This window comes from Netta rufina (assembly GCF_964035555.1).
Source record: "Netta rufina genome assembly, chromosome: 1".
Lineage (NCBI taxonomy): Eukaryota > Metazoa > Chordata > Aves > Anseriformes > Anatidae > Netta > Netta rufina.
Genome location: NC_140123.1, coordinates 28772944 through 28799597, shown reverse-complemented (window position 1 = coordinate 28799597; position 26654 = coordinate 28772944). Strand labels below are relative to the sequence as shown.

General features: G+C 39.3%; 1 long non-coding RNA gene across 1 annotated transcript; it reads left to right on the top strand.

Moving 5' to 3' along the window:
• On the top strand, window positions 1-22810 carry LOC311218908. Its single transcript, XR_014619136.1, has 6 exons — window positions 1-27; window positions 3308-3382; window positions 5965-6035; window positions 8465-8692; window positions 8808-8889; window positions 22529-22810. It is a non-coding gene; the product is annotated as an uncharacterized lncRNA (long non-coding RNA).
• The last annotated feature ends 3844 nt before the right edge of the window (window positions 22811-26654 follow it).

Below are 26654 nucleotides of genomic sequence, written 5' to 3'. Positions count from 1 at the left end.
TAGTGAAAAAGCAGTGCAAAACAACGTGTAAGTAATCACACAGCGAGTATTATGCATTTATGTCGGATATTTTCCTTGCTTTTCAAGCCTGGGATCATTCAAGAAACTAATTCCTATTTTTTTTAAGCGAGTTCTCAGGGAAAATTAGCCAGATGCAAAACTCGAAATTCATAAAACCTTTTTCTTTGAAAGGGAGAAAATATAAGCAGTTTGCAGTATTTTTACATTTTCACTCTTATTTTATTAAAATTATTGTGAGTGAAATTTTCAGAAAGTGTGCTTTTGGACGGAAGACAATGATAGCAAATGTCTCATATTTTTTTCAAATTTTTTTCTTTTTTTTTTCTGGAGGTTATGTGCCTGTGAAATTAGAATTTTGTAGTAGAAATAGCAATGAAAGCAATAAAGAAAAATATAAAATTATGATGTTGCTTACAACCACTCCTCTGTGCTTAGATTATGTATAGTTCCACCCTAAAGTAATTCTGGCTATTATTTTTCACCCATTTTTTTCCAACCATAATATAGAAATAAGATACAGCAGATAGTGTGTCATTCTGTTTAACGGGACAGGGTATTCTCTTAAATGAATCACACTATTGTCCTTTCGGATGGCTTTTCTGAGGTCTCCTTCCGATTTTTAATGAAAGTGAGATTTTACATCCCCTAATATCTAATCCTCGCTCTCGGATTCCACACGTAACACGCACAGGCCCCGATCCTGTACAGGCTGAGAAGCATTTCGTTCTGTGTAAGCACACCGAGTGGCTCTGTTCCTTCTTGTGCTCTTGTGTTTCAGACTTAAGCTGATAGTTGTATTACACAATCCTTATTCTCAGTATTACTTAGGACTGCACAAACATAAACCGAATGCAACGGGCTCAATTTACATCTTCATTTGTATCTCTGGGACGTGAGTTAAATCCTGCACAATTATAATAATTTGAGGGTCGGGACGGTGAAGTATTTAACTGAGTATCAGGAGGAGTAAGAAAGGCAGTCGCTCTAGTCTAATAATCCATGCAGTACGAGGTGGGTATTGCATTCTCTGGCTGTAGCATCTGGGAGAGGATCAGCAGTGTGTTTCCTCAGTGACTAGCGAAGCCAAAAAGTCACAGCAGGAACACAGCTGAGGACAGAAGGGAGAGGAAAGGGATTTTGAGCCTCACCAAAATGATGTCAATTCTTTAGGTCAGATTTCCATTCCAGATAACTTGGGCTCATCAGAAGGGTGGAAGTCTGATCGTGGTAGCGGATACGAGGTAAAGCTGCAGCCTCTCTCCTGGACTCCTTTCCTTACACAGTCCTCGTCACAGCACTACCTGCACACCTTGTAGTGGTGCCAGGCCCCTGTGAGAGATGCCTGTCCTCAGAGAGCGTCATTATATTCTCGGAGAAGCTCCCACTACTGTAACATGTGACGTTAGCAGCATTTGTCATACTATCTGGGCTCTTGTTGCCAGGGGAAGGAGCATGTGCAGCTGAATGTTTTGAGTTTATTTCATCTGCCTTTTTTTTCCGTATACGTGTTGTGCATTTATGTTAGTGAGGCAAGGTCAGAGTAATGTGTTTTGTTCTTCAAGCCAAAATGTGGTGGGGGTTCTGATGGCCCTTAGCTCCCAGGCGTACTCATTCCCTACACTTGCACCAGCCCCCGAGAATGTTCTGTCTCTCAAAATGTTAGCTTTTCTCCCCTAGTTGTGCAAGTTGTCTCGTGTCAGGAGAGGAACTGTTGACAACTGGATGCGGTCTAGAGGCCTTGGCATTCATTTAGGAGCCCTGGATTTAGGCCCTGGAGGATCTGGGGACCCTGAATCTGTAATTTAAAATTCTAAAGCAAATGAGTATTGAGTGGAAGAGAAGGACTTGTAATAACCTCCACTGCTGAGATGACATCCCCTCCGGCTTCCCGTGCTTGGGAGTTTCCTCTCTGCAGCCAGCTTGGTGTTTGGGTAAACCCAATTGCCTAGGTCCAGTTGGGAGGTGGCAAAACCCAAGCGAGATACGCATCTGCCCAAACGGCACAGAAGCTCCCAGCTAGCCGGGGGTGATTAGAAAGCTGGAGGCTGTCTTCTGACTCAGGCACGCATTACTTTGCAAATTACCTCGCTGTGTGTTTTTAAGATTTATTTTACAACCGCGAGGATTAGAGGAATTTGTTGTAATGAAAACTGGCGTTGGGTCATTACCGGGCAACTTTTTAGCTAGGTGCTTTGGTCTGCCTGGGTGCTCACCTGTTGCTCCCCCTGGTCCAGTTCCTACGTGAGCAGGACCAAAAGGAGGGCGCCAAGATACACCCACACGTAGCAATTATAACAATGTTCTCAAGAATTGCACATCTACGGCTTATTTTGGGCTTGGGATGGCATATGTGCATGCAGCCAGTGGGAATTCCAACATTTTTTATATTTGTTTCTCTAATTTAAGCCCTGCCTTGCTCTTGGTGCTTATCCAGGCTTCTTTGCTAGATCCCTGGTAGGGATTCAGCTAGGCCTCCCTTCAGACCTCTTCTGAAAATTTGACAGCAGTTGAAGTTTAAGGTTTCAGTTTAATAATCTAGTGACTGTAGTTGAACATCCTCTTTCATTTATGAGTTTTCTGCTTCCTCCTGTAGCCATTCGGCCTCCAATTTGCCCTGACAAACACAGGGTTTGGAATTCATTACTTTTGCCATTGCAGTCTGCGAGCAATGATGGAGGTTATAATTTAGCAAGGACCAAAGTGTCACCATTTATGATCGCATGGGCGCTAGGCTGCAGTGGCAGTGAAAAAAATTCTAAACTCACCAATTCAGACCTGATCTAGGGATACTTCTCTTGGCAGTATGGACTGCAAAAAGTATGTGCTGGATTAGGACATGCATCTGCTTTATTGATTTTCCTATAAATAGATAGATGAAAAAGGAAACCCTAGTTTTTTAAAAAAATTACTATTATTTTTTACTGTAGACTACCTGATTTTTCAATAGCCAACTTTCAATCTATTTTTTTTTTCAGTGTCTGAAATGCTCAGCATAACATAAGACTAACGGTACAGCCAAAAAGTTGGATTTACCATATTTTCATTCAGACCTGATACTGATTCTGACACAGCTCTAGGCCTAACTCATGATGATGAACACGCCCCTGAGGATTTAAGAAAGATTTGTTATTAAACTTGGGTTCTGTGGCAAAGTTTTGCTAAAATGTTTTGCCTAACTGTAACTTCTAAATATTGTACATTTGCAATGGATTTGCATGGTTGGGAAGAGTGCTGGGTTGTAACCTGTGAAAAAAACTGAAGCCCATTCTTTATGGATTAATTACAGCGGAGCAGTTGCAAAGTGATCTTCTCTGCAGCACCCACAAACTTCAGCCTCGAACTGAAGAGGACTCATCAAATGGTGAGAAAATAGTGTGGTTATCGTGACTATGAAGTTATTGAGGGGATGCTCTATTGTTTTTTTCTCCCTAGCATCAATTCTGTTATTTAACTGGCATTAAAGTTAGATATTTTTGTAGGGTAATTGCTGGGACCATAATTTAATTTCTCATCTTCCCCCCAGTACATCAGTTGTTACTTTCTCAAGCTTTATTATCTTATTGCCTGTCCTTGCCTTTTCAAAATTTAAGAATTTATTAGCTAATTTCTTTATTACTTGCTTTAGCCTTAGTTCTGTGCACGTGCTGAACTCTGTCCACATGAGTATTTTTATCAGCAGCACTAGACGGTGGGGTAAAACTCAGATAAAGTGGAATTGTTGGAAAGATTGACGCTTAAACTTCATGGATATGTATGCCTGCATTTAAACGAAGTGCTATTGAAATTAATACAGGAGTGAGGGATCTGGAAATGCTTTAGCTAGCACTAATTTGTTTGCTTTTATGCTGTTCAGTTCACTTCTTTTAAGATGGCTTGATGTAAGTTGTTCATTTGCTTCCCTAGCTTCCTAATTTCTAGGAAATTTTGAAATCTGAGCTTCAAAACATTTAGAAAATTTTAGTAATGCTCGCGATTCTCATAAAAAGAGCAACACATTATTTAACCGTTTTATGAAAAGGGGGATGAATCTGTCGAGGAACTAATTCTGTCTCCAACTCACTGCCTTAGTCAGGTCTGTAATCTTACTCTAGCTCCCTACCTACATTAAGTCGTGATTCTTAGATGTATGGATTTATTAAACATGTATCTTAAAAAAAGGGAGTTCCCTTTTTTACAGCTGTAGGTGGAGGATGGAGTATTAGTGGCAGGAGCGGATGTGAGAGTATATTTGCTGAGTGTTGGTGCTGGCTTCATGGTCAGTCAGAGAGATGACAGCTTAAAGTAACGCTGTACAGATTGATCCGTAGCTTAGCAGATGGATCACAATGACCACAAGTTCACAGGATGCTGAGAGATGTCCCAGAACTTTGTTGGCTCACTGTGTTGAACTGAGTGGCTCGATTTCTGTTTTCCTTTAGTAACTGTGTTGTAGAGGAAGGAGTAAAAGGGACAGAACCCTAGTAGCGGCTTATGATTTCCACATTTCCTCCTCCATTTCTGGTCGTTACCATAGAGATTGGAGTACTGGGTCTTAATCCTCTCCCAGTATTTCACCAAAGTGGGTTTGGAAGTGCAAGTGTGTTTAGTAGGCAGAAGAGAGAGATGGTGAGCCCTGTGTGCCTGTAGCTGAATAGGCACACAGCGTTAAGGATTACTTTAGTACTGTCATCAACCGCTGACCGAATTTAACCTTTGTCAGAGTTATTTACCATCTCATGTATTAAAAATAAGATTTAATACTTCAGCCAAAAAGAAGCAGTAGTTTTCAGGCAGAGTGCATTGAGATATAACCCAGAGGTCATTTATTTTTAATACAGATTCTACAGTCTGCTGCTTTTTTCTTCCTCAGCTACTTTCCCTTTAGTTTTCTTTTTGAGGCCTGCTTCTCAAATTAACCTTAAGCACTTAATTATTTACACTCTGCCTCATGAAACAATTAATCTCGTACTTCAGTCACGATACTCGCATGAGTGTAGCTGGTGAGAGAATCCACATTAGTCCCTTGCGTCTTGTACTTGAGTTTTGCCTATCTGATAACCAATAGGCTGGAGCCAGGCGAGCGCCAAAGTGTGAGTCAGCATGCAAGCAGGGTAAGGAGTTGGGGCTCAGATCTGAATGCATGCTTGATACTACAGACGTAGGGAATGATTACAAGATGATTTATTCATATATATCTTTTTTAGTTTAAGCACTTCTTTAGTTGTTTAGCTGAGCAGAGTTTAGATCCTCCATATGCTGAAAGTTAAACGGTTAAAGTTAAGTCTATTGAAGATTTTCTTAAAGCATATTTGGAGTTGATGTAATTCTCTGCCTTCAATAGAAGTCACGTGGTTTTGAAAACCCCATTCTCATTGCTCTGCTAAGATGATAATTTTGTTTCTTTTATTCCACCCTTTTTTGTTAAATTACTTTCATTTCCCCTGCTATTTCTATTCACGTTGTCTCCTTCTAACCTTTCCTCTAATGTCCAGTTTTCTGTTAACTTTTCTGCACTGATTATTCTTTGTCTCTCTTCCTTTTATTGGAGTTTTGGAGAGGTCATTACACTCTTTCAGTTTCTTTCCTTCTTTCATCAGTTCCTGGAATCCATCAGCAAATAAAACCCTCTGATTTCAACTATGGCTTTTTGCTGAGAAACACACGAGTCAAAATTCAATGCTAGGGCAATAGAAAGGCTATGAGGAACACAGTGGATGCCATTTTTAGAGAAGGGAACTGGGACCCGCTTATTATTAAAAATAATTCTCTAAATTCGGATAATTAGGATCTAAATCCAGGTAGTGGCATCGGGATGTTAGGGTGATTCTTTAAATAACCTTTATGCTTATTCTATATATATTAAAAAAAAAAAAAAGTCAAGGTACACTGAATAGATTCATTGATTCTTTAAACTTAATGTCACCATTCAGTTACTGAGCTATGTATCCCTGAACTTTTCTTAAGCCTTGGGAGATACAGAAAGAAACTGGAAGAGAAGCAGGGGTCTACATGAAGGGCAGTCCACTGGAGTCTTGGTGAGTTCAAAAAATATGTATAAAATTTTATTCCTGTTAAATTTTCACCTTTATGAAGTGACATATACTTAGGGTCCTGCGTACAGTGGCAAAACAAAGCCGGTTTTATTGAAACAGTCTCTACATTCTCTGGATTCGTTTATACTATCATCGTGTAAAAATCTGGGTTCAGTTATAGCTGAGTTTGTGGTGTGACTCCTGAATGAAAACAGTAAAGACATAAAAATTCATTAGTTATTTTCACAATGATTATGCTACAGTGTTTACATGCCCAGTTTCTGAACAAAACAAGCTATATAGGATTGTGTTTGCTCCTCATAATTTTTGAATCCAGCGCTTAATTTCAGCTGCATTTGATCCAGGGATAGAGGTTACAAAGTCAAGTTTCTGCAGTTTAAGTTACAGTTCTTAGCAGATGGGATTAGAGAAAGGACTCAAATTTGTGCCCCCAGGATAGAAAAAGCTGCAGCTTGGACTTAGAAATTTTCTGTTCTGTTCAACTTGTTAACTTTGTAGAATCACAGAACGGTTTGGCTTGGAAGGGACCTTAAAGATCACCTCATTCCAGCCCCCCTGCCATGGGCAGGGACACCTCCCACTCGACCAGGTTGTCCAAAGCCCCATCCAGCCTGGCCTGGAACTTGCCGCTTATTGCCACTTATTACTTCCTTCATTATTTGGTCTGACAGTCGGGGCGTGTGTTTCTTAAACTCAGCCACAACGTGGGTCGCTCTCAGTAGCGGGAACTTGGTGTTTTGCGAAGGAATTTAGGGCAACTATTTAGAAGGGAGTGGGAAACCAACCAGGGTAGTGTCAGCTTGGGATTGCTGCACAAGTTTGCTGGGGACATGTGCAGGCCTGTCGAAGTGACTAGACTTCATTACTTTTCCAAGCTTCATGGTCATGGCACCATGGCACTTACAGAACTGATTGTCCTGAGAGATTTGGTCTGTGCCCTCTTCTCAGTCAGTGAGAAATTGGCAGGTGACACCTGCCAGAGGTGCTGCTTCACTCACTTTGCAGGCTTAGGTGGGCGGCACTAACTTGACTGGTGTCTGATACTTCTAAATCTTCTGTGCAACATTAGATCAGGGCCAAGATACAATACAACACTTCTTAAACAGGGTTGGAGCACCCATCTTTAGACACAGTTGAATTTCTCAAAGTATAAAATGTATATTTTAAAAGCAGTAACGTGAGGAAAAAAGACACACTTCAAATTCACTAATTTGTAAGACAGCTGCCTTGAAATGTGTTGTAACATCTGAAATGTACAGCTCAATTGTCCTCCTGCCCAGTTGAAAACCATCAGCCTGGCAGTGATACTCCTCACCATTTTCTGTTTATTTACAAGTTAGTTGTTTGACAAAATCACAGCCAGTAAGAGAACAACTGGTTGTTCAAAGACAAAAAAGGAAGGAAAGAAAAAATGACTGCATTCCAGCTGTATGGAACTTCTGGTTCCTCTGTTAGATTCTCAAATCCTTTCATTTGGCCCTAGTTTTGTGTTTTTATTTACTTATTTTTTAAAAGTATTGTTCTTTCCCTAACTGCATCTATATTAAAGGCATGAAGAAATGTCTCCTCCTTGATTCTAAGATCTAGCGGTTGTTCTTTGGTCCTTTATCACCAGTACTCTTACGTAGTGTCACCAGTTAAATATTATTTCATAGAACCCATAGCTGACCTGTTTGTAAATGGTTTATAATACAGAAAAGTGTTGTAACTTCCTTTGAAAGATCAACATAGATGTGTGTTTAATGAGAACAGCAAGGTCAAATAATAAATGTTAAGTTTTGTGTGAACAGTGAAGATATGGTATATATTTAACATCACATTTGTTCTTCCTGTGTTTTAAATGATGTTCAGTAAGAGCTTAAATTTAGGAAATAATTATTGTTGTTTTTCAAAAGGATTTTTTGTTTGAAAAAGCTCACTTTTAGTCTAAAAGTAACTGCTATTTCTCATGTATTTTCAAAGACCTTGGTCTCGTGTGCTGCTATATGTGGCCAGATATGTTCATGATCATGGAGACCTCAATAAATTCACAGGCCTGTGCTGTCTCCTCAACATGTATGTTGTGAGACAGATTTTAAGCAGGCTTAAGCACTATCAAACAACTGTCACTGTAGACCAAAGGAACTAGGATAACAAGGTCTTGCAGAGTAATAATTACAAATACATCTACATTTATATTTCAAATGTATATCATTAAAAGTTCCCGTGATGTGCTATCACTACGTGTAAAACCCATAAGCAATTTTAAGTCAACATTCTGTAAAAAGGGAACTAAAGATTCCTATAAATAACACGCAACTTAAATATGTATGGAACTCCTTTATTATGTGCTAAATGCTGTAGTAAAACAGGCTATCAGAAGCTTTGCTGCATGTTACTAATTTATTTTTTTTCTCCCAATATTTTTGCAGGTGTGTGGAGGAACGGGTCCCGTTCTGGCTGTTGTTACTCCCACATAGGTGGACTCTGTAACTGATTATGTGTGGGTAGGGCCCTAATTGAAATTAAGGAGATTCTGCAATAGTGCAGGGTTCTGTTTGTGAAAGTTGAGTTGCAAGATCAGGACCCTACTGTGACTTCTTACTGTGAATTCTGTCACTGTATCATTGCTTGTGCTGGAACCTGCCTTTTGGGATAATGTAAGTCCTGCTTTTCCCCCAAATGTACTTTAGACATGAAATAATCATAAAAACGTTCCTAATTAGAAAATAAATATCATTTACATGCATTCTTTTAATTATGTTTTTTTGGCAGTACCAAATAATATATTCCTCAAAACTTCTTAATGGCACTGAGGCTTTGTGGATAGTTGGTCACATGATGAGAAAATTCAGCTGTAAGTACACTGAAATGATTGAATTTTTCAATAGCTAGTTTTTACTGATGTTGACAAACTAATAATGATAAAAAGGTTAACCGAGAGGTTTGACTTATGCGTGACTTCAGTTCTTTTTGGAAAATACATGGAATATATCCATTAGGGATTTCATTATTCTTGTGTAATTCACCGTGTGAACCTGGAGTCCTTCTGTACTGCTGCTAGGTAGGGAGTTTTAATTTGTTTGTTTTCGTTGTTTTCAGAATAGCGTGTTGCTGACTTGCTCTGTATTTTCACCCATAAACTTCTTGAAATTTATAGATCTATAAAAACTGTTTATACCACCAGTATTTGTGTAGATATTACAAACAGATTTACTAACATAATTGTCTTGCTGAGTTGAACGTTGAAATGTTAATAAATACACACTTACACTCGTGTCAATGGAACTTGGTTAAATTAAACTAAACTGATCTGGCATTTTGAAGGGCAATGCGATCGTGCATGCTGATTAACTATAGTCTTCTTAGGCAGGAGCTACATATTTTATTGTAACTAAGTACATTGTGCTTAATCAATAATAATTACCCATATCGTATGTCAGTGGATTCACCCAAAATAACTATAAATATGCTTGGATTGAGGAGGAAGTTCTTTTCCTGTAGCTATGGGTACAGTCATTGCTACAACTTCTATTTTTATATCCTAATGAGCAAAAACTACATGTAGGTGGTTTGCCTGTGGAACACGAGTGGCATAAACTCCATGCCCTTTTTTGGTGTGTTTCCCGTCTGGTGTTCAAATACAATTTATTTATTTTTTTGAATGGGGGGCTTGATATTTAAAAAATAGAATTTGTGAAGTGTAGCTGAGGCGTAAAGATCTAGAGGAGTTGTATGTAAGGACAATTAGAGGTTCTTCACTATGGAGCAAAGATCCAATGATAGGTGAGTAAACATTAAGGAGGGCAGGATTTCTTATTTTTCGCTTGGCACAAGAGCAGCATGAAATGAATGGAATTTGAAGAGAGAGCAAGACCAAAGAAGAAATCATAAACTCAGATCAGAAGCAGACTAGAGAGCACGATTAGCAAAAACAAAACAAAAACAACCAACCAAATAGAAAAATGGATGGCAAAAATACGCCTGAAAGGAGAACTTAAACACATAGCTCCTGGTAATTCTCGTTGCACTGAATATATGATAAGTTTAGGTTACATGTCTATTTAGTTTAAAACTTCCAGTAAATGTTTTTCTCTGCTATTTTTTTTTTTAAATATTAAAAAAATTATTAAAAAAAATATTTAAAAATAGCTTTAAAGAAGAGTTAGTGACTAGTTGTGAATTACCTGTGTAAATGGATGCGTATATATAATATTTGAGATGACAGTAGCAACTAGGAACAGAGGAGAATGGGTTATATGTGCTAAAACATGGCTGGTGCTAAGCAGAAGACAATTTCTTGTTCAAACTCATAACTTACACCATCCTGAAGCAAACTCAAAACACAATTCACCATTTTCTTTACAGGATGGCAAATTTTAAATTTCCAGTTTAAAAGCTTAATGGTGCTTGAGATTTCTGAATATAAAATGAAATGGAGATATTTTTCAATGTGAAACTAAATCGTGATTTGAATGTTTCTCATAACAACGAGAATGTTGAATGTTTCATTTTACATCAAAACTCTTGATCGGCATACATTGTGTTCACAGCGATTTACTGTTTCCAGCTTTTAATCCTCTATGCCGCATTTATTCTTACTTGCACTCAGTTGGGTAGAAGAAAGAAAAGGAGAGGGAGATGAGGTGATTGCAAAATAACTCAACCCAGCCTCCTATGTTCCCTTACCACACTAGATTAAAAAAGTGCCTCAGTATAGATGTAGTTTCAGAAGAGAAAAAGAAGCAAGGCTACATGCTAGTGAGTAGGGTGTGAAAAATCCCCGGGATCTTTCATAAGCCTCCATTTTTTTTTACTCATCGCCATGGAGGGCAGCTCACCTACATCTGACTGCATCTCCTTCTTGGGACAGCAACTTCCCTGGGCTTTGAGGGAGATAATGTAGGGGCACAGCTCTGTTCTGCCTGTGGTAATGCTGCTACAAAATGTTATTTGGAAGAAAAGGAATTCTGAATTGTCTCCTGCTGTAACCAGCTCTCCACTACTCACTGCTGCTAAACCCCGTGGTTGAGCACCTGATCTGCTCGTTTCTTTGGTTCGACCCATGCGGTGATGTCCTAAACGAGTAAAACTAGGAAAAGAGCAAGAAAACAGACACCAAGAGAAGCTGTTGATGTTGGTGGAATGTAGAGAGTCAGCTTTTGCTACATGGCCACACATTGTGCAGGTTTGGGAATACTTCAAGAGCTGGAAATACCAAACCAGAGTAAGCTTCCTTTAGTGGCAAAATGAGATGATAGCCCTGGTTCTGTACAATAAAAAAGGAAAGAGGAAAGGAATGTGCCTGAACGTTCAGCATGTTAGCTGTTGTAAGTGTAAGTTGTAAGATCCGTTTCTCTGCTGCTGTTTGCCTGGCTTGTATCACCACTGTCCTGTCTTTGAGCTGGATGTAGCATGTTTTTTTTGTTGAATGAGGCACCCATCATCTTGCAACATCATGAACATTGTTTTTCTTCAACTCTTGAAAGTCAAAACACGGTAGCATAAGTAGCTGTAATAACTTAGCAATAAATGCGACCTGAAAGAATTTTCTCATTGCACAGTATAGGAAAAACAATGTTTAATGTGTCACTTCATATACCTCCTCCCATCTTCTTTCCCACTCTTAAGCAGATCTAATGCATGAAAATTTTCTTCAGTAGTGTTCTTGGTTCTTTATATTCAGTTGCAACTATTGGTCTTTTGTTAGTAATTTTTTCATATTTAAGTTGAGGTCCTCACAAAACCTCTGCATCCTCAGTGAATGACACCATCATGCTGTCGTTTGTTTTAAGTCATCAAATTTAGGCTAAATCTCAGTTTTGGAAACCCTTTTCCAACACTTTAAGGGTGCTCTTTCTTCTCTGTCGGACGATTGCGTTTTCCATTCAGGTTTTCCATGGATCGTATCCTTATTGGAAAAATCTTTTTCTTTTGCCTTGACAAATGCAGTCTTGGAATGCTCATTATCTATTCGAAGTGCTACTGTAAATACCAGTTTCCAAACTTACACCTTTTAAACTTCCTCCTTCGATTTAAAACAATAAAGATAAGCTATCTGTCTTTGTTTTCAAGGCCCATCAAGACTACTTCTACCTGATACCTCTCCTTCAGTATCAAGAGGTTGACTCTGATTTTGATCAACATATGACACCAGCTTCCATCAGTCGCTTGTTAAATTTTCACACCACACTGGATACTTTCTCCTCAGCTGCCTCTCATGTGTTGGTTGACTCCTTCATAAACAGAACCGTTCGCTCTCTTCCTTTAAATATCTTCTTACAAGTTTTATGCACTGTGAAGCTTAAAGCAATCCAACTAGAAAATAGTGATATTATTCAGGTACACTAATGCCAACGCTTATCACAGTAATGCTTTGTCATTGCCTTTGTACTTTGCAATAATCTCTGTTGTCTCTTTACGTAGAACTCGAGCACACTCTTTTTGTTGTATGCTTATTTGTGGCCCAGCATAACGAGAAGTGGATCCAGGGTGAGGCCTCCTAAGATTTGTGGTAATGCAAATAAATAATAATGAAAGCTCATTGGATGCCGCAGTGTAGCTGTTGGATCCTGCTGTGCCTTGTGTCACATCACATTTAATGCAGAAAAAAGGTGCTCCAAAGAGAAGCCTCACAAAAGGGAAAGAAGGGAGTCGCAGTGAACAGATGAAATGCTAGCCCCCGGGGGCCTTCTCAGCTGTCAGACCCAAGTCAATAGCTACTGGCACTGCGTCCAGAAAGCATCCCTCATTCCTCTCCGTCTTCTCCCTCCTCACAGAAGGAAGTTAATGTGAATGTTACAAAGTTCTCCAGTGTGTACAAAAGCTTTAAGGACTTCCCATACTTCGTAGCGTCCTTCTGCTGCTTAGTGCATTCCCTTCCTGACACAGCATCTCTTGGTACAGAAATCTTGAATAAGTACAAGCAGTTGTTCAGGCCATCCTGTTGGTCAGTCCTTGTTCAAACGCCACCAAGTTCTCTGTTGAGAAGGAACCTACCCTAGTTTTGATTTGCTATCTAGGCACATTGCTACCTCATACTGCTCTGTTTCCCTGGTACCTTGAAGATCATGATTCTTCAGAAGAGTGGTAAGCATGAATTGCATCAGGAATTCCTCAGGTATGTCACCCTCTTTCTGGAAGTGGGTCTGCATGCGTCCCTTTCCTTTCTTTCCAGGGGACACTGAAATATCAGTGCCTAGATGGCACAGAAATGATGGAACGTTAGTGCCTCCCTGATGCGGAGACAACAGATTGGTCTGTGCGATCAATAGAAGAAACCACAAAACATAATTCTGAGTGTTTCCATATCTGAATAGGAGAAGCCTGGTAAGAGCTCTAAACTAGCTGACGGGATGGAGACAGTGACTGTGAAATAGTGTGGGAAACTAGAGAAATCATGCAGCCTAAAAGCTTGGTCATAATGAGAGATCTCGGTTAGCAATGTATGGACTAGATTAGCTTAACATTAGGCTATCATGCATAAGCTGTTCTTTTTTTAGGTACCATTGAGAACTACTTTTTTGAGCAAAGCAGCTAGAGAATGCAGAAGAGTGAGGGCAGCACTTAGTTTAGTCTAGAATTAATACATAGGACTTGGTTGGTGAAATAACTAGAGAAGAACCATTCAGCAGTGATAGGTCATATCAAACTGAAGTTTGTCGTATCTGTAGGAGAGAAAAAGATACCAAAAAAAATCCAGTAGTGTTTAAAAAAAGAGGAATTGCATACGAATGATGAAATAATTCAAGTAAAAATTAAAAGAGACTAAGACAGGCACAGAGACTTTGTTTTCTGATTCTAACCAAACTGAACAAGAATCACAGCAGAACAGTAGAGGAGGTCACTAGAACTAAACAGATGTTTTTCCAGAAGTGAAATCTGAACATCAAAGAAGAAAAGAGCGCGGTTCTGGCAAGTTAATCGTAGAACTATTGTAAGGCAGGACAAAAAGATTTTGAAGAGCAACAGGCTGAATTCATAAAAGAAAAAAAAAATAAAAATTGTTAAATGTAAATTCTACACATAAAGGAATTCTGCTAACAGGGTGGCAAGCTCAATAGATAATCAAAGGACAAAAAGAATAATTAAAGGCAAAGCCATTGAGAAAGAAGCCAATGAACTCTTTGCATTGGCAGGGTTTACTCCAGGGAGATTATGGACACCCCCACATAAAAGTAATTCATTATAAGGAATATTTCAGATATGAAATATCAATAAAAGATGTTTGAACTCAATTGAATAAGCATTAACAGATTGCCAGATAGCATATCATTCGTTCGGTAGTCCTCGAGAAATCGAGGAATGAAATTGGTCATCTGTGCATTGTGTTGTATAATCTATCACTTAAATTGGCGTTGATAACAGAGGGATGGAACGTAGCTAACATGACACCAGGTTTAAAAGGGCTCTAGGGATGATCGCGGACTAATGTCCTAATAAGTCTGACTTCCCTGACAGGCAAAATGCCAGTGAATGTGATAAAGAATGTAATTAATAGGGACGTGGATGGGTATAATGGGCAACCATCATCTTGGCTTTCGTACGAGGTAGTTTTCTCTTACAGCTGTGCTAGTTACTTGAAGGAGTCAACAGAAATATGGAAAAGGGTCACCCAAGAAGCTTTAAAAAAAGTCTGACACCAAAGACTTTGACGCAGTGATTCTTTGTGGGTTACTAAATGGCTACAGGATAAGGCAGACTGTAGCAATTAATCAGCAATTTTAACAGTGCCGCCTCCCGAGGATTGGTACCTGCACCTTTGCTGGTCCCCCTGTTGATAAATGGCCTGAAAAAGTGCAGTGATAAAGCTTAGAGATGATAAAAGGGAACTCTTCAGCTGGAGCCAGACCTGACGTTGACCCTTGAAGAGTCGGAGAAGGAGCTCACAGCAGGAGCTGAGGAGAGGCCAGGTACCCGTCAGCAGGGAGGGGCAGCACCCCATGAGCCCGGAGCTCAGCAGGCTGTGAGCAGCGCTGCCATTCAGCAAGGCAGGGACTTGCAGCTGCTCTTTCTAACCACAACAGGGCCTGCAAGCTGAAGAGGTGAGATGCTTCCCTATTTCTCAGGGTTTCACAGCCCCAGCTGAGCTTAAAATGCAGACTTTGATCCTACAGCTCCTGCCTGTCACAGTGGTGGAGCAGCACTGTTACGCTGATAGGTAATATCTCGCTGCTGTGAAAAGCTGCAGTTCTCAAGCCATTTTACTGATATTTGCATGGATTTTTAGCAGCTTCTGTTAACTTTTTGAAATCTTTCTGGGCTAGCAAAGACTGGCAAAATGGTATTTGAAACAAAGAAGTCATGCTGGCACACTGGGCAGTTCTGAGCATTGGTGGGAACTGTACACAACATAGAAATGAATGAGGAAGGTATGGCTTAGCTCTTGTGCAGGGCCAGTAAACGAATCAATTCTTCCATATGGCAAAATGTTGACCGAGGAGTAACATGAGAAAGGTTTCTAATATGTGGAAATATTTAATAGGGGACTCTAACTCCATGTTTCTTAGAATGGAATAGCGATTAGCCTTTGGTCACCGTTTTATGTAACTTAAGGGACCCTTCAGATGGCAGAAGGCTGCTTATCAGCAGTGTCATCTCCCTTAGTTTTGTGAATGCATCCTTTTACGTGCACAAATCCCAGCTGTTACTGGTCTTGAAAACTCCACTTATCTTGAACCAGCTGGGGCCAAAATCCAACCTGTGCAAAATTACAGCTTTTCTGTAAGTAAGAGCCTGTTGGTGATGAGTTTTCAAACATGGATCAAATGCAAACTTGTCCAGTTTTCCTAAATCTGCAGATATATTTATTTATTTATTAACCCTCTGCTTCTCTTTGTTCCTTTATCTGGCAGCAGTAATGTTGTGGATGGCCAGATCGGTTTTCCTTGTTTTGTTTGCAAACCTGTGGGCAAGGGAGAATGCCGGTTTGCTGCTACTTCAGAAAGCTAAAAGCAATAGTAGGCCCTAAATGCAATCTGGAAATCAGATCAAGTAGCAGGAATGTCTCACGCAGCAAGCTGAAGGTTTGGACAGAGGGAGGAAGTAGAGGACAGCATTGTCCCTTTGAAATGGCTGGAATGGTTTCCAAGCTGTGGGCCGCAAACCCCTGCTGGGCTACAAGGCTATGGTAGGTTGACCAGCTCTTTGGCTAAAGCACATTTAATGGTGTTTAAAACAGTGTTTTCAGTTAAAAGTTTGATCAGATGGATGTGTGCTGGTTTGTACAAAATATTAGGGGCTGGCAGCAATCTGTTGTTCCAGACATTTGGGATCCACTGCTCAGGAGTGTACAAAAAGGTAGAGAGCTCTCCCTCCCTACTCCTCCAGCCTCAGATAGGCCGTCAGCAACAGCAAGAGGTTCCCAGAAGGGAGCCAGGAAGAGCAGTCTGGCAGCATTAACCCCTCTGTCCCGACCACATCCTCCCCAGGAACTCGTAACAGAATTGTTTTGTTAGTCATTGCATTGTCCTTGAGTATCACTAATTGTCTTTGCTGCCTCTCCTTTTCATACATGCTCACAAGCAGTAGATGCAGTTTCCTGACAAGTGAGTATTGGGTCCCCGTCAGACAAAGATCAGACTGCTCAGCTTCAGCAGATGAAAATGTATCTGTCTTTGAATACACATCTGATTTCTCACTGTCAGAAATTCTTACATTTTCTAGCATTATTAACAGACATAAACTTTCCTTATGAGCATTAACATTCCTCAGCACAATATCTGCTCAATACTCTAAAAAAATCCCACTTCTGTTTGCCCAACCTCTTTTAATTTACCTAAGCTCCCTGAATGGTGATTTTACATTGCAAAAGTCTTCCCTGTCCTCACATCAGGCCTCTTATTACTTTTATTTTTTTTTTCTATTGAAAGTTTTCCAGAATTGTAAGGTATTAGCAGTGCTTTTAGTTGCCCTTGACACAGGTTACTCCCTGTTGTCCTGAGTACCAGGCCAGCGCATCCATAAATAACTTCCAGAGATCGTGGCTTTTCCAATGCTTTGTTCATCTTTGTTAGCAGCTACGGTCGTGTTGAATTGATAAATGCCAAATTATAAAGCTTATTCAAATGATATAAACGTGTTTCTCTGAAGAAATCAGTTGTCTAATGTAAAATTAGACCGTAGCACGTGTATTTTACAAAATTTAAACAAAATATTGGAAGCAAGTTATTGACAGTCATGTTCTAAAAGGAATTAGTTTGGCAGAGTAGCGTGATCTTTGTAACCTTTCTTGTTCCATATTTCGTGTTTGTGTGATACTTAGATGGGAAATGAGGGGTTTTGTGTATGCTTTATGTTATTGTTATTCTATTACTGTTGCTAAATATCTGTTGCTGATATGACTGAAGCTGTCTTTCAGTGTTCTGAGCCCTGCAGTATGTATGGTTGATTTTTCTTGTTCAGATGCTCAGGGTGAAGGGGGATGTGAAAGAAATCTCTCCCTTGTATCAGAAAGGAATATATAGGGGAGAGAGTGTTTTTCTTCTGCCGTAGCATGGAAAAAGGTTATTTCCTGGTGTCATCTGGGGGTTGCTGTGCCTATAAGCAAGGGACATTGCACAAAACATGGTGAGGGGGACATTTGGGTAGGACTGGGGATCAGCGTATGGGAGTATGGAGCTGGGGACAGCGGTCAGGATGGGGTTTCTGTGGGGGTTGGAGCGGTCACAGTTGGGTAGATGTGTTGGGGTCGGCTGGAAGTCACTTTACCCAGAACATGGCAACATCTCTCTCCCTGCCTCTGGCTCGCTCCATGTGGGACATAGCCCAACATTTGAAATCTGCTAATCAGAGATGAATTCTTCAATTCCTTTTCCTCCTTTTCATGAAGTAATCATTAAAAGGTGACATTTATTTTTCCTCCATGTGTTGAAATATGTTTTTTTACGGTCTTACTAAGAAGCAGAAAAGTTTTGGATTTCTAGAGCCCAGTCCCTTCTGATTTGCAATTCTCTCTGATTTATGACATTCTTAAAAAATCTAGTGGATGGTTGCACCTGCTGGTCATAAGCTGAAGCCTTCTGACAGGATGCTTCCTTATTTAATTACTATTTTGCAGACCACTTAAAAGATGTTTATGAAGCCTAAAGAGTCTGCAGAAAGATTGAGAGCCACTGTCTTAGGGGATCACCTTAAACACATTTTTTAAATGCATTTTTAACACAGATATTTCATATGTCTTAAGCTTTTATTTATGATTTTTATAAGTCCTAAGCTTTTCCTTCTTAATATATGATTACATACTTATGTCTGTAGCAAGCCAGAAGCTTGATTTCTGTAAAAGTTTCCAATTCAGTAATTAATTAATACGCCTTTCAGCACCTGACAATACAAATAGGTTATGTAGCAAGATCACCATAATAATAAAATAAAGAATACTTTTTGTTGTTGTTGTTAAAGGGTATGTCTCTGTGGAAAACTATTTTGATATTTCTTTCTTGGATGGATTTTTTATAGTGGCCACTCTTTGTGTTAGTTGATATTAATTCCTAAAAATTGGCTCCACTCTCGTTGTTTGTCATATGTCGTTCTACCTTTAAAGACTGCAGGAGCTCCTGACTACTGGGAGGTAACACCTTGAAGTCTTGGCACTGTCCTCTGCAAAGTAGCTGTTACCCTGAGCTGACTTTCTGTTATCCTGTAGGTGAAACACCAAGTGTTGATGCTATCTGTGAAACCATATTTGATAGAAGGGCTATTACGGTGCTTTAAAAAAGAAATCTTGGAAAGATAGATTTTGTGGTTAGAAGAGCTGGCCCCTGAAAATGTGTGTCATGGATACAGGTAATAAATGTTGCTCGTGAATTGTTACAGGAGAAAAATGTATCTACATTTGGGTTCAACACACTAGTCTTTTCGAGCTGTTCTTATCTCAAATATCTTATCACTTACTGGTTATAAAGTATTTAAGGACATGAATCATTGCATTTGTTGAAGTATTCAGTGCATCTTTTAAAATGGCTACTAAAGCAGAGAGGTGGAGATTGAATCCTCCTAACAGCTAAGCATAAAAATAACGTATCAGAGATAATAATACAGTTCCAGATCCGTAAAAATCATTGTTAGGTTTTGCTGTATGAGCAGAGCTCTCCACTGAATACTAATCTCCCTCTATTTTATCAGATTACAGTCACCTAAATAGATGTTTATTTCTAAACTTTATCCTGGTGATTTTGTGACTTTGTTCACAAGTGGGAGAGTACAAACACTAGAATTTTAAATCGTTACTCCTCAGCCATGCTAAACGCTTGCAGGGCTTGGTATCCTACCCCAGGACTGGATCCAAGTAGTCCTTTTAAGTTTTGGAATTTCAGGAAATATGCAGGTGAGTAGGGAAAAGCAAATCTGGAAGGAAAAACAAGTGGAGAGAAGGAAATTTTCCTTCCTTTACAGAAGGGAGGGAAAGATGAATATCAATGTAATGAGCCTAGGAGAAATAACAGGATGAAAAGGGAGGTCAGGTAAGTGTTTACACTATTTTCTGTTTAGTGCTCAGGCTTGTTGGGCTTTATGCTTGCACAGAAAATGGATTGAGGCTTCTGCGTTCTCACTAACTGCTGCGTTGTGCTGAACTTTACTCTCTGCATTTTTGTTTTAGCGTGGTTGCTTCTGAGGAAAGCTTTAAATTGGCTTTGTGGGGCAACCTGAATCACAAAGTGCATTATCCTGGTAGAAATAACGACTCCCTCCAAGCTCCGTCTTCCTCAGCTGGCCCTCTTAAACAATGTGAGAAGTAACAACGATAAAAAAATAGCTATTTTGGGGATGTATTTTTCTGTTGTTAATTCCAGTCACCAGCATTGGGGCAGGGGACAGGCAGGCTGAACAGTGGCAAAAATTCTGTGCAAAACCTAGTTGCAGTAATGCTGAAAATGACAATTAGCCTCAGTTTGCAACTGTTTTTGTCAAATTCTTGTCCATATCATGTTTGGGACCCTTCATTGTAGGTAGAATGTGCAGAGCTAGTACTTTTTATCCTGTCCTCAAAGAACAACATGAAGTATAAAGGATTTTCTACATCAAGAGCTTTATCCATCTCTACATCTGTTTGTCAGAACTTAAATGGAAAATGAGACTGAACGAGAAACTGTATTAAAATACAAACTCTTAACTGCTAATTAGTCATTATTCAGCTGGGCTAAGCAACATCAATTCATAAGCAAATGTAGGTGTAGAACAACAGACTACTTACGTTGGCTTTCATTACAGGTTAGACAGCAGCGGACGGATCTCATCCATAATCTGTAATGAAATAAAAGAAATTAGGAGGATGGCGAAAAAGGTTGAACTCAGTAATTTTTTCATTTGTGTCTGTGGTTGCTGCATGTTTCCCTTGAGTAGATACGGTATCAGAGCGGAGTAACTGTTCAGGGAAAGGATGTAGGTTTTTTACAGAGAGCAACCGACTAATAATTTATATCACGAGTATAAATGGTCTTCGTGAGTTACCATGCTAAAAATGTGTTTAAATACAGAGATAAGGACCTCCTAATTTCTTAGATTTGGTTGGTGGTACACACGGAACACCTTAAGTGTCCACCTGAGCAACACCTGAGTGTAGCTGAGCCCTGAGCCGCCGTACAGCAGAGCAGCATCCCTGCAAAACTGCCCAGCAGAAAGGGTGACAACGGGTGGAGCCTTTAGGGCGCCAATTCACAATTACTGATTGGAGCTGTAACATCTGCTTCTTGGAAGGCAGAACAGCTCTGTATTAATTTCTGCTAATGGAGAGAGAACTACAGGTCTGCACAGGAGCTATGCTGCAAATTGCTGCGTGATAGGATTCCCTTTCCTGCGCCGTGTCTGTGTTGTTGTACAAGACAATCGGGTGTAGCAGTCTTTAAAGGCACCCAGTGAAGATAAGAAGACTGAAAAACTGACGTAGCTATACTCTATGCTCATTCAAAAAGGAAATTGAAATGAAAAGCAGGCGCAACTTTTAGAAGTGCTAAATATGAGACTTCAGGCTGTATATTTAGCCTTTACCGTTATGTTGTTTTGCATTAGTGCTCTACTATTTTCTGTTTAAAAAGGCAGCGATTCTTTATCTGAGGTAAACTCTTCAGTGCAAAATCGCATTTCGAGTGGGTTAATAATGAGATTGTAAAGATGTCTTTTTAATTTCATTAATGAAATTCCATTTCATTCATCTTCATACAGCAGGCAGGGCAACTGTATCCTGATATAACCATTAAAAAACATTGTCTGTGCAAGACCATTAGGTGCATAGGTCTCCAGTGAGGTATGAATCGCACAGTCCCAGGATTATTTCTCAGACTTTCTGTACTAAAAAATAAAAGTCCACACGATGAGCTGTCCCATTGGAGCGCATTGCCAACTCCCCAATCAGTGCCCAGGAGGAAGCTACCTTTCCCATCCTCTTCTCTGACTATTTATGCTTTGCTGCAGCAGCCTGTAAGATCAGTCTTGTTTTTTCATCTGGGTTGGCAGTCAGGTGAAGATGCTATAAAGAAGTTATCCCTGCAGACTTGCTCCACGTGGAAGCTCCTGCACACAGATAGGACTATATCCCAATATTAAAACCAGCCTGTTGCCCATGACTCCTGTATTTAGTTATAGTTCTTTTACAGTAACCATTATAATGTAAGTATTCTGTGTGTAAACATAGGTTTTCAACATTTTTTTCAGAACAGTATTTACTGTATTTAGTGACAAATTACTGAAATACCAGCAGTGTCAATTTAATTATCAGATAAATGTGATATTTCCTGAATCAGATCTTAATGTTGGGAATGTAGAGTCCCAGTCCTGCTGAGCTTTGGTTTTTACTTAGAGCAGATGAACTCAGAGCCCCAGTAGTACATGCTTAGGCCTAATAGGAAAACAAACTTTCTTTTGACTGGGTCAGATTATTTTTTGTGTGCTTTATATAGTAAACATGAATAACGCTCAGTAATAAAAATACTAATGTGGCACAAACCTACCACATGTTCTATGCAGATGAAAGTCATTAGTAAATTTTCTTTGTTCAGAGCAAACGAACTTGAAAATGTGTTGTCTCTCATGTTATTTTAATCCAGATGTTATCTCTAAGTGTTCAGTGCTGCTAGGTTCAGAAACACCTAGTGAAACTTGGAGAAATTCATTTCAAATGCGTGCTTCAGAGTCTGAGAGATAAACCTTAGGATGGGATGAATCGCCCTCTGGAGGTGCCCGTTTCAGTCTCCTGACTTCACAGGAATCCTGCTCTGAACCGACTAGCTCAAACTGAAAGTGAAGTGAGTGGACTGTCACCTTAGGAGAGGGATAGCAGCATTTCCTACCATACTAGGTCTTTTCTGTAGACATTTCTTTTTGCTAAGAATAGCTGCTTATTCCTCACCTTTATTTCTCAGTGTTCTTGTACCATTCATAAAATGAGTGAATACAGTTGTTAGGTGTTATTTCTTGTGCTTTTTCTGTTTTTTCCCCTGTCCTTTTTCATCTTATTATCTTCTCTTTCCCTTTCCCCCCTTTTTTCTTCTCTTACTTTTTAGCTACCATCTCTTCTGAAGCTTTTCATTTGCTACCTCTCTGACCATCCTGCCTCCCATGTAGACAGCATTGTCCTAACTTCTGACCCGGAAGATTGCTGACCATTTCCTTTGATGCTGGTATCAGTGTTTTCTGTGAGAGACACAGAAGAAGAAGAACATGGCACTCCTGTGATTTGATTTTATTCATGGTTTTCAATAGTCAAGAAGTATTGTGCTTCTGCTTGCAGATGAAGTGTGCTGGTTTCCTAATGAACTTGTCATTTAAAGATGTTTGTAGAAATGTAAGATCAAATGTGAAGAATATAAAACCCACATTAAAGTCATTTAAATGTAACAAAATACAGCATTAGTCTTTATTTTTAAAAATGGAGACCTACATGGCTCACTTGCAAAAAAAATGGGATATATTTTGAAAGTTGTGGACTGGTAAAATTATTTTCCTCCTCCCTATGGTAATAGTTTCTTGATTCATATCTATTGTTAACGATCTCTCCTTCTACTGTTTGTTTCCTTCTCTGTCTTCTCTTTTTTTTTGGTTCCTTTTATTAGCTTAAGTTTCCTGTTCCTTTTTGCACTGGACCTTCCTAACTCTCTTGGTTCAATACCAATACATTTTTCTCTCAAGTTCACATCCGCTTGCCTAAAATATTGCCTTAGCATGATCATGTATGTTCAAGGATGTTTGCTTATAAACACCAAACAGATCTGCTGGTTTAGGACTTCAGTAAACCAGATAAAAAACAACAACTCAGTGACAGCATTTTACGTTTTTTATGCCACACGTGCCTTTATAGGATCAGAGCACCTTCCCTTCTACATCAGTGGAATAATAATTATGGATAGTCATAAACATTCCTGTACAAATGCAGACTTAAGGTACTTCTTCAGGATAGGATTGCTAACTTGAAAAGATCATTTGAATGACAGCAAACATACTGCATTCAAAAATGGTATGGCAGATGTTTTTAGATTTCATTTGCAGGTAGATTAAAGAGAAATGCTAGTGAAAAAAGTGCTTTACTGTCAGTAATGTAAGCAGTTAAAGTAAAAACGAAAAATACAACTAGAAGGTGTACATTCATAAAATCAGGGTTTTTTGTTTGTTTTTTCAAATCATGCTTTGTTATAGCAGGAATCTTTATTAAAAGTTAATGCTTTCTGAGGGGTAGATACCTGCATATTTTGTTATCTTTACTAAATGTTCTTTGCCTAATCTGAATTCCTTGGGTTTGAGATAGTACAGTAAAAGGAATGCTAAATACATGACAAAACATAAATAGTGATGTTTGGAACTTTTTTGTTTAGATATGTACAATATGGTTTGAAACCTCTTCTGATACTTAGAGTAGCTTACAGGAATAATAGTAACTTACTACAAAATTATTGCAGGTGTGGCTGAGATTGTGATGCCCTAAAGTTTTTAACAAATGTAGTTTTAAGCAGGATATTTCATAATGCTGAGTCCATTAAAAAGGAACCATTTTTGCCAGATTTGTTTTCTGAGCATGAGACTGACAGTATATACAAGTAGAAAGCAGAGGAAAAATGGACTCTTCAAAGCAGTTACATGGATGGTGAGTCTTTGTGCTGTACAGTAAGTTTTTGTTAGAATAAGTCAACTGCAATTAGTTTTATAGAGAAAGAACCATGTGAAAATTATACATGCAGTGAGGAAAAAAGATTGTTAAAAAACATGTAAACTCTATTAGGATTTTCTGGGGTAGAGCCTCACATGGTATAAATTGGCATGCACACAGTTAAATCATCACTGCCTACTGAAATTTTATCCTTACTGAAGTTTTGTCCTTTTTATTAACTTCTTAATACAATAACAGAGCCTGAAATAGTCTGTTACTTAATACTTGTTTCAATTTTACAGCAGAGTAGTTATGGAATAAGGTCTTACCATAGGAAATAATAGAGTTCTAATGTATTTTCTTAATTACATAGTATAATATTTATTATTTTTAGAGGGAAACACATCAAAGTGACCTGAATTAGCACAGGAGAATCAACTTTGGTTACGAAGAGTACTGTATTGGTATCAGTTGTTAAGTTACAAAACTATTGCTTTTTTAATAGTACTATTATCCTAAAATTTAGGGTTGTACATTGAAGATAGAATTATTTTTACATTCAAGCTTATGCATTTTTGCTTTGCAGTTTTTGGGTGATGATGTCTCAGTAAAAATCACCAGTTAAAATGTCTCTCTCTTTAATATATGAAGAATAGTGAAGAAAGCATAGCTGGAAATGCTAACAAAGTAGGAATAGTTTGTCAGCAAATAAATGAATGTAGCCATAGGGAGACACTTGCAAGAGAAGAATAAAGTTGAGTGAGTATTGCTACGTTGAGATGTGAAAACATACATCATCGAGAAAGTCCTGCAGGAAATAATCATGGGAAATTAGATATTTCTGTTCGTAAACACAGCTTAGGTACATGTGGTCGTGAGAGGTGCAGTGCCACAACCAATTCCATGAAATGCTTTGTGACTGCACTGCAAACAAGTCTGGCTAAGACGTAAATAGAATATAACTGTCTGTTTCTATATAAGGAAGCTAAGGTGAGGTGAGGGAAGCATAATTTATAAAAACAACCACCCAGCATCCGGATCCTGCAATTCACATGGCTGGCAGATGCAGAAATAATTTCACAAATGAAAATGGAAGATGCAATATCCGTGAAGATGGTGAGGAAGGTTTCTTCTGTGTGGCGTCCTCTTGGATTATGAGGAAGGATGCTGCTATGTATGTGAAAATAAGTGTGTGAAAAGCTTCAATACTTCGATTTACATTTGAATTACATGCAAGAAATGTTTCAAAATAGGCTACAGGAGGATATTTCTGTATAGTACTTAAAATAACCAGAAGAACTAAGGACAATTTAGTCCTGGTTCTGATCGTGATCAGGGAAAAAAATCTAAAATGAAGATCTTATGAATGTAGAATACTCCTGCTGTAATAGAGGTAACAGAAAAACAGTAATCACTGTGAAAATCACTGACAGAAAGCTGAAGAGTTTGAAAGGTCAAAGCAGAAACTGGTTCAGCAATAATGTTGCAATGAAATAAGAGTAAGATACCCCTGAAAATAAATGTTTAGTGATGTCAAATACAAAATAATAAAGTAAGAGCTCAGAAGAAGGAACTGGGAATGGGAGCTTTAAGCTTGCCATCAGGCAAAGATAAAAGAAAAACTTGGACTATGTGATGCTATCTGAGAAAGCCCAATTACCTGCTTAATTAGGATAGTTTAGCTAATGTATTCTTAAAATATGTATAATAAAAGAAGAAACACTAGAAATCAGATTTTTTTTTCAACCTGTAATTTCTCTGTTTCCAATAGAGTAACACCGAATAAAAGAAAATCTGAGACCCCTGCCTTCAGATCAGATCATATCCTTGAAAAGGCAGTTGAAGAGACAGCAAAAGAAAAAAAAAAAAAAAAGAAACACAAAACAAACAGCAATTGAAAATCCAGAAAAGTGTCTGAAAATATGGAGGGCCCAGATTCTGTGTTCCTGTTCTGCCCGTGGCGGCAGCACGAAGTTGCCAGGCTGAGAGTTCCCCCGCTGCGGGGAAGGCGCAGCCAGCCTGAAGCTGATCCACGCCTCTCCCATGCCAGCAGCTCTCGTCCTCGGCACACGTTGGGGAACAGGAGCACAAGAAAGTACGCCAAGTCTCTACCAATTTTCAGCTGCCTGTATTTTCTTCGGTGGCATCTGTGCTAGAAAAGAAAAGGGGCCGCAGCCCAGTCACGAGTCGGTAGCACGTTACAGCTCGTATTCACGTGGCTAACCCTTCTGCCCTCCCAAAGGTAGGGGGGAGATTGTTCTTATCACTGACTAAAAAGAGCCCCTAACCCATATCTAACCCCTGGTCCCACGTCTTGCTGTGCCTTAACCTGAGTGCTCCATGGCCTGGGCCCTCTTTAGCAGGGAGCGTAGTGACAAGGAATAAGGGGTAATGGCTTTAAGCTAAAAGAAGGAAGATTTAGATCTGTTAGGAAGAAATTCTTCCCTCAGAGGGTGCTGAAGCCCTGGCACAGGCTGCCCAGAGGAGCTGTGGCTGCCCCATCCCTGGAGGTGCTCAAGGCCAGGCTGGATGAGGCTTTGGGCAACCTG